The sequence below is a fragment of the Cricetulus griseus genome, chromosome 2, assembly GCF_003668045.3.
Source record: "Cricetulus griseus strain 17A/GY chromosome 2, alternate assembly CriGri-PICRH-1.0, whole genome shotgun sequence".
In the NCBI taxonomy this organism is placed as follows: Eukaryota; Metazoa; Chordata; class Mammalia; order Rodentia; family Cricetidae; genus Cricetulus; species Cricetulus griseus.
In genome coordinates, this window is record NC_048595.1 from 138,376,867 (window position 1) to 138,390,795 (window position 13,929).

At 44.0% G+C, this 13,929-nt stretch overlaps 1 protein-coding gene across 1 annotated transcript in view; it reads left to right on the forward strand.

Moving 5' to 3' along the window:
• Positions 1-13,929, forward strand: part of Znf704 (zinc finger protein 704) — a 174,869-nt gene that overhangs the window by 128,155 nt on the left and 32,785 nt on the right. The window lies entirely within an intron of this gene.

Sequence of the window (13,929 nt, forward strand, 5' to 3'; positions counted from 1 at the left end):
TACATGTTAGTAACATGGTTAAAATTTAAACAAAAAAAAACCACAGAAGATAAATCCAGTAATAAAGAGTGCATGAGAATCCCGAAGAGCCAAAGAGGTCCCTGGATGGGGACATTCAAGTGCCATATAGGGAATGTTGACAACTGTGGGGCAAGGACTCTGCTAAAGCAGTGCTTTGCACATGAGCAGTACAGGAGAACTGAGGCCGTGAGTTTTACTAATAGGAGGTGACCTTCAATAATAACTTATAATTCAAACCTTAGAAAAGAGAACCAGTGTGTGGTTCTGCCTCAGCCAGGGTTTCTATTGCTATGGTAAAATGCCATGACCAAAGAGCAGCTTTGCAGGGGAGGGGTTTATTTCAGCTTACAGCTCACAGGACACACGGCATTATTGAGGGAAGTCAGCACAGGAACTCAAGGTGGGAGCCCAGAGACAGGAAACGATGCAGAGGTCATGGAGCATGCTGTTTACTGACTTTCTCAGCCTGCTTTCTTGTAGCACCCAGGACTACCAGCCCAGGATTGGGGCTGTCTCAGTGAGTAGGGCCCTCTCACCTCAGCCGTCAATCAAGAAAATGCCGCACAGGCTTTCTCACAGACCAATCTGGTAAAGGCATTTTTTTTCTCAATTGAGATTTCCTCTTTTCAAATGACTCTTAACTTGTCATGTTGACATAAAACTATCCAGCACAGACTCACTGGTCTCAGACTAAAGATAAACATTTCAATGAGCACAGCTACTCAGACTCAGTCAGTAAAGTGCCAACCCTTGTAAGCTTGAGGACCTGGACTTGATTCCCAGAACCCATGTAAAAATTCCAGGTGTGGTAGTATTCCTGTGTAAGCCCAGTGCTGGGGACGTGGAGATAACATAAAGCTCAGAAGTTCCCAGTGGGACACTTGAACTTTCATGTGCTGTGATCCCTCGGCTTTTTGGCAGCTGCCTAGGAAGCTCCAGACCAGAGGCCCTGCCTTGAAAAAGGTGTATGCCTCTAGCCTCCAAATGCACATATAGTACACATGTGTGCACTCACAAACATGTACTTGCACACACAAAACACATGAAAATAATCAGGTTCAACCTTATCAAATTGGTATAGATCTGTATAGATAGAAATTATTAAATATTTGCAATTTCATATGGCTCAACCAAATAGCATAAATCAGGTATCAGTGGTTGGAAGTCTGAGTATACAGGAGGTGAGCTGAAATGTAATCACTCAAAACGTGTTATACACTCTTTCATGTGTCCTCTTGCTTACACACACTATTCTTCCTCTAATTTGACCTTCGTTTGGTCTCCTAAATTTGTAAACTTTTCCATACTTACACCTATTTCCATATATGCATGTATGCCTAATAGACCAGGATCTGAATATGAGGGAGAGCATGCAGTCTGATATAAATCATGAAAGTGCTTATAAAGCTAGCCTTTTCTAGTTTCCACTCTTTCACAACCCCCCCCCCATCCCCACTGTGATAGGTATGAGAATTCTGCTTTCTGGGTATTTAAGTGGCAAAAACCATCTTGGCATTCTCAAACAGTCCACACATGCTATCCCTCTGAGGTGGACTGTGAAAATTGGACTTTCTTTTCATTCCACTGACAATTAGTGCAGTAAGAACCGGACAGGACCAGCCACTGAATGTATTTGTTACATTGACCCATTTGGAAAAGAGGATTGTTGAAATTTGTTGAGGGAGGGTTTTGTGGTTTGAGACTTTTCCCTATTTTCTCCCTCTGTTTAAAGCCACGTCAAGCCATTTTGTCACAGTGTTATTTAATGCAAAGTTCATTGTTGTACCTAAAATGAAGTGTGCCTTTCAAGAATAAACATGCTAAGCATGAAACTACTAAAGATTAAAAACATGCTAAGCATGAGACTACTAGAGAATAAAAACATGCTAAGCATGAGACTACCGAAGGAAAGCTACTGAAAATGATTTAAAAAATGAATACCAAGTGACTACCACCTTTAATCCCTGAACCTGGGAGGTAGAGGCAGGGGGATATCTGTGAGTTTGAGACCTATCTGATCTACATAAAGAGTTCCAGGCCAACCAAGGCTACAAGGTAAGGGCCTGTCTCAAAAGAAAGAAGAAAAAAAAAAAAACCTTCATAATGGGTAATTGGCCTGTACTTTAATCTATTTGACTTCAGCCTTTATATACTATATTGTCACTAGTGTAGACAAAGCCATCTATATGTAAATAAAAATTATTTTCATTATAACATAATTTTAATTGAATACAAAAGTTAAATATATAATCTGAAATGAATTGCATTTTAGTTCACGTGACTATTTCAGTCACAGAAAATTTTGTGTATGCCTCCAGTTGAAAACAAAATCACAGGCAAGGTGTGATGATATGTTCCTTTAATTCTAGTACTCAGGAGGCAGAAGCAGGAAGACTAAAGTTCATAACCAAACTGGTCTACATAGTGTTCAAGCCAGCCTTGGACATAGTGAGATTCCATCCCAAGATAAGAAAAAAAAAAAAAAAAGACAGAAACAAAGCCAGAGAAAGAACACCAGTGTGGTATCTGAAAATCCCATTGGGTCACTACTTGAACCAATTGGCTGAGTTTCCTTTAAAAAAAAAAAAAAAAAAAAAAGTCCTAAAGTCCTTTTCTTAATAGAACATGGCTGTGGCATCAACACACTGGCAATTTAAAGTAGTATGTATAAAAGTCTAGCATCCTTGATTTAAAATAAATACTGTCTATGACTGCAAAGAAGACACATTTTTAAAGATTGTATTATTTCCTTTTTGAAGCCAGACATGAAAGTTAGGTGCCTTAGGAGGGATTGATTCCAGCACATCACTTACCAACCCCCACCCCCACCCTCTTGACAGCATCAGGTATGGACACCATGGGCATGTAGCATCAACTCCCATCCCAGGCCTGCCATTTTCTGTCCAAGTCAAGTGGTCACTCTGAAAGGCAGGGCCTCAGCCTTGGAGTGCATCCCCAGTCCCTTCTTGACACCTGGGCAGCCAAGGCTGCAGAATTGCCTCTTAGGTGGAAGGTTTATGGGGGTTGCTTGGTTAGCAAAGATGATTGGACTCCTCTCTTTCAATAGATAGAAAGATAAATGGCATAGAGCCATGGTCAGTTATTGCCTGCTGAGTAGTTATTGTTACAGGTAGGAGAGGCAGCAGAAATAGGAAATAACATCTTTCTATATCTAGTTGAGTTTTGTTGTTGTTGCTTGTTTTTTGTCTTGTGGACAGTGACTTTATCCAGTTTTCATGTTGGCAAACCTTTCACTGGACTTGTTTTCTCCAACTTCCTACATAAAATACTTCTCACCATAAACTGTGGCTAGCAGCTCTTTAATTGGCGGGACATAAATGGATTTGAGGCCTGCAGGCAATAACGTAATGAGCCCCACAGTATATCAAGGATGACCTACCATGACCATGAGTGAGAGATACAGTTTTGATGGCAGTTTTCTCCTCAAGGAAAACTGGGACATTGTTGAGTAGACTGCTAAGTTCAGATTTCCTGAGTGACACAGGGTTCTGCCTTCCTGTTGGAGTGGACCCTACTGTCCCTGTATGAATGCAGGCCCTGCTGTCAAGATAGTACAGTGGGACAGCTGGCTGACAGCCCAAACAGACAGCAGCCTGGCCAGAGGCAGCCCAGCCAAGAGGTTCCTGGAGAGAGTGGTTGCCTTGCATGGACTTTAGAGGATAGCAGGTACATCCTCAATGGGATGGAGAGACACTACAAGTACTTTATCCCAAAGAGCTAGGAAGGAAAATTCTGGCTGCTCCTAGGAGACATATCCAGAGACATTCATGTTCCAGTACAACAGAGATAGAAGCACAGACTCACGTACATACAGGATTCAAACACATATATGCACACAGATACTCAGCACAGAACCACACAGGACACCAACTCACACAGACATGCACACAGACACACAGACACACACACACAAGTAACACACAGGACCCAGACACACATGGATATGACCCAGATGCAAGCACAGCAAAACACATGACCCTAACCCACATAGACACAGAAACATGCACACTGAGACTGACAAAGTACATGCTATCAAAAGAAATTCAGCAATTTGTCACATTCTCTCTGGTCTTCTTTTTTCATCACATGATGTGAAAGTGGCAGCCTATTGTTCTTCCATCGACTTAGTTGGCTGCACCTGAATCTATGGATATTTTAACTACCTTCTACTGTGCCACAGCCCCAGAGTCAGCACCCTACCACAGGGTGGGATTTCAGGTCCCACCAGCACTGACTCTGCCGCTGCCACCAAATGTAGTTTTAACTAAATCTCCACCATTCTATTTACCAGTAAAGACTTGGGAGTCAGATGCTGGGATGAAAACCTGCTATCTCAGAGAGGTCAAGAAGCAACCAGTTGACCTCTCTTTTTAGCTGGAGACCCAACAAGAGAGCAAGCGTCTCTCCAGCTGTCCCAAACCAAAAAGACTGCAAATCTCTTAAGTCCCTTTCTACTCCTTTCTGTGTGTTTCTCTGTCCATCTTCCTGGCTTCTCTGTATTCTCTATGGCTAATTCCTGTCAACTAGTTGCTGGCTCCTCCCCTGATCCAAGGTTGTTTTTATTAACACAGTCTCGTTTTCACAGAACAATCAAATATCCAGCAACAGCAGTCCCAGGTTGTGATCACATGTTCACCAAGAACACAGTTTAAGACTGCCTGTGACTCCTGGAAGACCATGTGAGTTGCAGCCCAAAGCTTCAGCCCTACAAAGGGAAAGAGCCTCTGAGGGATGGTGGAGGCACTTCTCTGAGCTGTGCTCTGTGAGCCTGCTCGCTCACATCAAGTCCAGCTAAGCACACAGAATTGTTTTCAGGAGGAGTTGAGACAGGATTTAATGTTGTTCTGACATTCTATAGCTCTTCGATGGGTCCATATAAGGCTTTGTGAATAGAGAGGAATTATCACAGACATTGGAGAAAAAACTATTTTGCCTAGATGAGCTAGCATTTCTCATACTCATTTGGTCTATCTATCTATCTATCTATCTATCTATCTATCTATCTATCTATCTGGCCTGTAAAAAAATACTTACAGGGATTATCTGTTTAAAAGCTAAAAACCATCTTTGCTTTCCACAAGAGGACATGAAGAAATAACCAAGTCCAACAACACAATGTAAGAGTGGATAACCACAGGAGCTTTTTAGATGTTTTGGTCTCTCTTCCTGTCACCCCTCAGCAGCTGTCACTAGCAGTGTTCCTGGAATCTTTATGAAGAACTTACCTAAGCAAGGTTTGGTTTTGTTTTGTTTTGGGATGTCAAGAGTAGAGAGATTGAGTGAGCCCTGGCCTGTACAGGGCAGGGATCGACAAGTATTCAGTATGCAGAGTGAGGACACTGGCACAGCGCCTAGCAGCTGGTAGAGGAAGTTTCTAATAGTCATCCTGAGCTGAGTACTGAGGATAGTAGGAGCAGTCAAAAGAGGGGAACTAGTTCCCAGCAGAGGGCAGAGCTGGAGTCAAGGTCTCGATAGGGGAGCCTGGCTACTTGGGGAGGAATGCCAAGCATTGGGAAAGGATCATGCACTGCACTTTCAGGGAAATGGGCTGGAACTGAAAGACTCGGGTCACAGAGAACCAGGGTCTGTCATGTGAGGCTTTAAACTCCATCCTAAAGCAGGAGGGACTCACAAGAAGGCAATTCTCTGTCCCCATGGCTGTTAATCCATTGCTCCATTATTTTGGGAAATTTGTGCTTGTAGTATCCTCTCTCTCTCTCTCTCTCCCCCTTTCTCTCTCTCTCTCTCTCTCTCTCTCTCTCTCTCTCTCTCTGTGTGTGTGTGTGTGTGTGTGTGTGTGTGTCACACACACACACACACACACACATGCATGTGCGTGCAATTGTTGTTATTGCTCCTGTGCTCTTGGATAAACTTACTACTTTGAAACTCCTTCCATCTCTTTCCTTCCTTGCTGACATCCTGGTTCTACTCCCTTTGTCAAAGACCTCAGTGTCCTGCCCTCAATCCTGTTACCACTTGGATGAATCCAGTGACTGTTGAATACACACTCTGCCATTGGTGTTGTTTCAGCATCCTTTACCTTTGCTCCTCTGTGTTCATCTCCAACCACCATATCTTGGACCCTGCCATCTTCCAATGGTTTAGAAATTTGCAGTGATTTCCAGGGGCCATTATTTTCCTGTATTTAATAAAAGTATCAGTTCATCATACATTAGAAATGTTTTAAAATTGATCTTCAACACAGGTGCTTTCAGAAGTCTTAGTTGATGTTGCCTTGTTGAGATGTGTTTAATTTTTCTGTGGTTTGATTGAGACCACAAAATGCTCTTTTAAGTTTGCCCTTTATTTTAAAAGATTCAGCAGCCAAATGTATGGATGGGAAGATGGCTAAGTTGGTAAAGTGCTTGCAATGGAATTGTGAAATATGATTTCCCAGCATTCATGTAAAAAGCCAGGCGTGTTGGCAAGCATTTATAATCCCAGTGCTGGGGAGGCAGATCTCTGGGGCTCCCTGGCTATCCATTCTAGTCTAATTAGCAACTTCTTCCAAGCCCAATGAGAGACCCTATATCAGAAAAAAAAAAAAAAAAAAACAAGGTAAACAGTACCTAAATTAGAGGTGTTAACATCTATCATTGTCACTGTTCTATTGCTTTGAGAAGACATTGTCACCGTGGCAACTCTTATAAAGGAAAGCATTTAATTGGGGCTTGCTTACAGTTCCAGAGGTTTAGTCCATCATCATCATGATGACAGGATGTAGTGTGCAGGCAGACATGTGCTGGAGAAGTAGCTGGGAGTTCTGCATCTGGATCCACAGGCAGCAGGAAGAGAAAGCAGCACAGGGCTTGGCTTGAGTTTTTGAAACCTCAAAGCCCACCCCCAGTGGCACACTTTCTCCAACAACACCACACCTCCTAATCCTTCTCAAGAAGTACTACTCCCTGAAGACTAAGCATTCAAATATATGAGTTTATGAGGTCCAGTCTTACTCAAACTACTGCAACATCAATTACTTTTCTTACAGGATTCCTATAGAAAAAGGTGTGTGTGTGTGTGTGTGTGTGTGTGTGTGTGTGTGTGTGTGTGTGTGTGTGTGTGTGTGTGTGTGTGTGTGTGTGTGTGCCAAATCACATGAATAGTTACCAAATCTCTTTTCTTAAACTCTTAGTAAAACCTTCTTGGATTTCAAGGCTGAGAGTGGGTGTTGCACATCTCCAAAAGAGATTTCATTTCTAGACCTTGTTTCCAGACAGTCATGAGACTCTGAAGCAGCTGAATTCTCCCCTCGTGTGCAGGGCCCTGGGTTTGAGCCCAACCCTGAAAGCAATGATTTTGGTCTAGACAGCAGATTTTAGTAGTTGCCAGGGAACTAGATTTGCACTAATTTAAGAAAGGTAATATCCATCTTTATTTCCAGTTCTTACTACAGTGGTTTGATTGTAGTTAAACGGTGTTCATGACTCCCTTGTGTGTAATGCCTCCCTGTGGCTGATGGAGGTGGCCAGGGGTGACAGTGTTGGTTGACATCCTCCAAACAGAGAGATCCAAGACAGGACGCAGCTCCAAAATAGAAAAGGCAGAAACAGGTGGCTAAGCATGTAAGCCCTGCCACAGCTGACTGCTCAGGGCCCACCTGCTGTGGGCAGCTGTGTGTGAGAACCCGGACCAAGACCTATGTTCACTGAGATTTCCCACACTACCCTCATCTCCCCTTCAAGTCACAGATGACATCATCTGTCAGCCTGTTGCCATAGACCTGTTGTTAAGCCCCAGGAAATCATTTTCCACAGGCCGCCTGAGGGAGCTTTCCAATAGACAAATCTGATAGCTCTTGAGTCTTTCTCAACCTGTCCCTACTGCACCCCATTGAGAACCATTGGTGCCTCTTAGAGCCTTGATGATAAGGAAGAAAGCCCTCACAGAAGATGGAAGCCATTCCAGGCTGCACAGCACACTAAGCTCAGTCTGCCCTCCAACAGCAGCCTTGCTCTCACCCACTACCCAAAAACCCGTCCTTCCTGAGGCTGGTAGCACCCAGGCTGGCTTCAATCTCAGCATCTTTCTCCCCATTCACCCAGACAGGCCCTCACATGACCTTCCTTCTGGTGGGTAGACCTTCCTTCTGCTATTGCCAGAGCCGGAGGGGTGGGGCGGGGGAGGAAAAAGGGGAGAGAGAGACAGAGATTAAGGTCTGCTTCTCCACTAGGCTAGAGCTCAGGGGCGGGCTGTTGTTTTACCTGGAGACAGTAATCTCTAATCTGGTGCAGCCTCCAGCACACAGCACCCCTAGAGTATGGATAGCATGGACTCTTTCGCACAAAATCTTCCTGGGCTTGCTACAAATTGGCTATATGTGGAGACTCCTGGTGTGTTAAGTTGTATCTTAGTCACAGCACCAATTTGTGGTCCTAGTAAGGAGCCCACAGCTGTGCAGTTTTGTCATTCATCACACACACACACACACACACACACACACACACACACACACGGAGGGAGAACATCAGAGAATGGGAAAGACAGAGGACAGCTGCTATTTGCTGGGTTTGAGTAAGGAGTGAGAGAAGTCTGCTGCCATCCCCTTTCCTAGGGACACGTCAGGGGTGTATTCATGGATTGGAATGTCAGTGCCAGCTGGTGAACTTGGACTTGGGCAGGAACTCGGAGGCAATGTACATTTTCTCATTTAACCCTCTCAGAAGATTGATTTATACTCCTTGTCTAGATGAAAAAACAGTTGAGAGTTTATGCAGGGCCACGGGGGTAGTGAGACAGGCTGACTCAGAGCCATCTGCTAACTTGTTGCAGAACCATGCTCTGCTCTTTGCTTCCCTGCTACTTTGCTACCTCTTCCACAGAGGTCCAGAGTCTGGCTTTGCTAGAATCCAGGAAAATCCACAGAGCCTCAGTGTGGAAGCCTCATTCAACTGAGCATCCTGTCTTTAGAATCTTGCCTTTCCATGTGTTTCTTTTTTTCTGTTTCTGAAATACTGATCTCTTCCCACTCTCTCTCCCTCCCCCATATTCTTGTATGTCCATGGATTCTCTTGGCTTGCAAGAATACAAGAGATCACACAGCCCCGTGTACTGACCCAGGCTCTGCCCCTCCCATTTCCCAGCACCTCACCATGGACCTCCTAGGCAAGTCAGGATGTCCCTGCTGTCCTTTCTCAGCTGTGACTCACCTTTTTGAAGTCCTGTTCACCAGTGGAAGCCAGCTCAACACCAGTTTGGGGTGGCATATAAAATGGCAATGAAGGTTCCTATCCCTTTAATCATAATCCTAAGTATTACTAAGTTCAGTAAAACTCAAGTGTAGAAGAGAGACTAATTTTTTTGTTGTTGATTTTTGGTTTTTCGATTTTTCGAGACAGGGTTTCTCTGTGTATCTTTGGAGCCTATCCTGGCACTCGCTCTGGAGACCAGGCTGGCCTCGAACTCACAGAGATCCGCCTGCCTCTGCCTCCCGAATGCATGCGCCACCAACGCCCGGCTGAGAGACTAATTTTTAATGAGGTCTCTGTCTTTAGTAAATGTGGGATTGGTGTGGCTTGCAATATAGTAAATCCAGTTTCACATTAAGAGAGGACAGCCATCATAGCCCCCAACGTCCCCTCCCAGCTACTCCAAATCTACCAGAAGGCTTTACAGCAGTTTTTCCAAGTGCACAGATTCTACTTCGTGTATCATCTCTTAGTGTTAATTATAAGGATTTGAATCTACAGCACTAATTAATCAGTAATTAGATAGTACTGTATCAAAAGAAATTAACAAAGATAAAAACAAAAACACCACTCAGAACAAGGCTATAGCATCTGATAGCTTGATCCGAATTCTTCCTAAGACGTCTGGGTGAAGTGATTGTGGGCTAATATATTCCTTTGATTCTGTTGGTGGCAGTGACCTCCAGTGCTAATGGAAAACCTAAAGGTAATCCAATAAACATTCTGACTGGCTGGAGGTGGCAGCACACTTCCCTGATCCCTACACTCTGGAGGCAGAAGCAGGAGGATTTCTGCAATGTTCAAGGCCAGATGATCTGTACAGTAAGTTTCAAGCTGGCTAGGAAAAATAGTGAGACTCTCTCTCAAAAAGAAATGCAAAAACTAAACAAACATTAAAAATGTTCTCTTACACTAATTTGTATTCTTTTTATTCTTCATTGGAAATCTGTTTTATGACAATCAGTAATTTCTTTGAAAAGTACTGGTAGTTTGGGCTATGTAAAATAAATACATAGTTTATAGTGATGTGTCACTATTGTTTCTCATTTTAAAATCCACATAAACCAGCTTTTTGTGTTTTGTTTATTGTTTTATTAGCATTTATTAGTTATATGGAATATCGGTTTCATTGTGATACTTTGATGTATGTATATAATGTATTTTGATCATGTTTATACTGCATTCCCTTCTCCATCCCCCTTTCCTTGGTCTTTCTTCCCACTTCACTTTAGTGTCTTATTTAAATATGACTTGTGTGTTTGTTTATTCAGGTGAGCCGGTCATTGGGGATGTCTAAGGGGCATAAGTGGCTTCATACTAGGAAGAAAGTCTGCTTCTTCCAGCCACCGGTCAGCAGATCCTTAGGGTGGGGTGGACCTCATTAGCCACACCCCTTCCATTTTTTAAGGGGGTCTAATGTAGGTTCTCATAGCTGCTTTTAATTACAGCATCCCACAACACCTCACCCATCCTCCAACTCCTACATCCTTCTTGTCCTCTCTTTCCACAGTGTTCTCTGAGCTTTGGCAGGAGTGATAAGAGATGTCCCATTTGTGACGGGATCATTCAGTGGTCACTTATTTCCAGCCCTTGCACTGGTTATGTCTCTGCAGTTCCTCTGTCCACCCCAGAAAGAGGCTGTTCTGAGCAAAGCTGGCAGGAGCACTGGGGACATCAGCATAGTCACTCAGAAGCAGCAGCTGCCACTTGCCCATAGTGCCTCTGGCCTCCCCAGCCACAGGCTTATAGCCAGGGGTACAGTATCCTTCCTGCAGTTGTCAGTTCCTTCCTGCAGAGAGGATCCCAGTTCTGACAGAAAGTGGTTGGTTGCCCTCATAAGACCTTCCAGTACTGTACTTACAGGAACATCCTACCTGGCCAGCAGTAGTGTAGCATGCAGTGTCCAAAGATGAATGAGATGTTGACAGTTCTCCTGGTGGCTTCTCTAGAACCCTCCCACGCTCTGGAGGCTAGCCAGCATGGAAGAAGCTTCCAACTCACAGATAGCTTGATATCTCCATGGCTTTCCATCAGAGCCATTAAACCAGTTTTTTAATTATTAGCTAGACCTCAAAAATAAAAAAGTTTGCCTTATGTGTTAAACAAAACAGAACCTTTAAAAATGATACAAAGAGAATTCGGAGAGGGGGGGCGGTCTTTGAAATGCAGATGGATATAGAAGGATATCTAAGTCCTGTTAGAAATTTGGGGAAAGTCATGGCACCTTCTCATTCCTGTGTACTGACTGCCTGCTCTTCTTAGCCTGGTTTTGGAACTTTTGTTAATGACAATGTATTAGTTGAGTGTTTTGTCATTGCTGTCATCAGTTACCTGACAGAAGCCAATCAAAAGTTCATTTTGTCTCACAGATTGAAGAGACCAGTACTAGACTCCCTGGTAGGCAGAAAGGTGGCAGATTTCCAAGATGGCCACCTTCTTCCTCAGCCTCCTGACCAAAGACAAAAGCCTGGCAGCCTTTATCTCTTCCCAGCAGTCCCCTGCTGATGGACTGACTCAACAAGTTCAAGGCCCGTTGAAAACATGTCACACAACAGTAGAGTACCAGTCAGCCATCCTACTGTCTACACACTGACCAACCCTAAAGTAGGGAAGAAGTGTCTTCAGAGGCTTTAAAACCCCAGGCCTGGAGAAAAGACCAGATTTTTTGGCACCCTGAGTCCTCCCCTCTGCCTCACAGCGGGCCTTTTTCTCTGTGTGTATGCTGCATGCGCGTTTCCTCCCCCTGTTCTTAGCTGCTAGTTCTGACTACAGTTTTGAGATTTTTCTGTTGCTACGTTTTGTGCTTCGGTTTTTTCCTGCCTTTTAATTCTTCAACTGGCAATGAAAACTAACCCAGTCAAGACCTCCAGACTATCCTTTTGAGGTACCATCTATCATTGCAGGAAAATTTTGTTTGGTCACATTGTGCTCACCATGGGGAGCAAGATGAATGTGGCCACTCAGCTCTTTCTCCTTCTTATAGTGTAGGATTCCTACACTATAAGTCTGGGATGGTACCACCTGCACTCAGGGTGTACTTTCCCTCAGTTAATCTTCTGGAAACAGTCTCACAGACATGCCCAGAAATGTGTGTCATAGGGAATGTGGAACCCAGTCAAACTGACAGTGAAGGTTAACAAATAATTAACCTTTCGATGGAACAGTTTGGGAATTTGGAGAAGAATTATATGGGAGAAGAATTATATGGTATCCTCTGGTACCTTGGATTGAAACAATAAACTTGGAATAACTTAGTATCAAGTTGGGTATCAGAAAGTTAAACTGATTTTCGGTAACATCATAGTGAAATTAACTGAGCAGTGTATTAGCCACCTGTCTTGTTGCTATGGCAAAATACCTGACAAAAGCAACCTAAGGTAGGGCTTGTTTTGGCTCACAGTTTGAGAGCACAGCCCATCACTGCCAGGAAGCCAGCCGAGGGCAGGGGCTTGAAGCAGCTCGTCTCCTTGTATCTGAAGTCAGAAGCCAACAGTGATAAATGGTTGTGCGCAGCTAGTGCTCTCCTTTTGATTAAGTCCGGCCTCCAAGCCATAGGATGCTGCAGCCCACATTTAAGATAGGTCCTCTACCTCAGGTCACCTAATCTAGTAAGTTCCCCACAGACAAGCCTGGAGATTTGTTGCCATGGTGATTCTAAATGCCATCAAGAGGATGAGATCACCATCTCAGGCAGTGCCTACCCCCCACAAATAAAGAACTGTTAGAACTGTTTGGCTTTTCTCCAATGGAAGAATTTCTTTTCCACTCAATTGTGAAGCAGTGCTGTGAGGGTTTGAGGTCTAGAGTTCACTGCTTTTACAAATCCTGCAGCACACCTGTAAAGGAAAGCCACATTTGTCAAAGTGACAATCCATCTGCAGATATGGCTTATTAATCCTCTGTTGTGCTTCTTCAACTGTTCCCTAATTGGAAAATGTTCATCTCCCGGGAGGTAGTGTCATTTACTTTGTGTCAATGTTCTACATAAATTTTTGCCTCTCGCTTGTGACTTCTCTGTGGAAATAAACTCACACAAGCTGACTCAAGTCGCCATAGTGGTTGCCTTACAGATTCATGCTTGACTGGCCAGAATTAGGCCAGAGCAATCTTTTTGCCTCACTCTGTGATTACCATAGCTGTCCCCATGCCCCATTCTTCCTTGAGTAGGATGTGGGGAATAAAATGAAAACCAAAGGTTGAGGCCTGAGGAGATTGCTTAATGGTGAAAGCATGAGAGTTCAGATCCCCAGAAACCCAACTAAATGTCAGGTATTCACTTGTGATCCCAGCCTCAGAAGGTGTAGATGGGAGATCCCCTGAGCAGGCTGGCTAGCAGTACCACCTCAGTGAATAAGGTTGAAGAGAAGTACAGGAAGACACCCCACCTCAATCTGGGGCCTCTACATGTATACACAGCGCCTCCACCTCCCTCCCACCCACACAGACATACGCACAAACACACACATGTACACATGCACAGAGAGAGAGAGAGATAGGGTGAGAGGAACCCTCAAGTTTAAATACCCTGAAAGCTTTTCTTGTCTAGTTGCTCTCATCTCAGGGGAAGCTCTTGGGAATATTCAAGCTGTTACTGGAGCCATCCAGATACCACCGTTCTACCTAACAACCTCCACGGAGTCACCAGCCACTGCCCCAGGCACCAATTTCTTTCATCTGCACTTCTGTCAGTCATCTCACA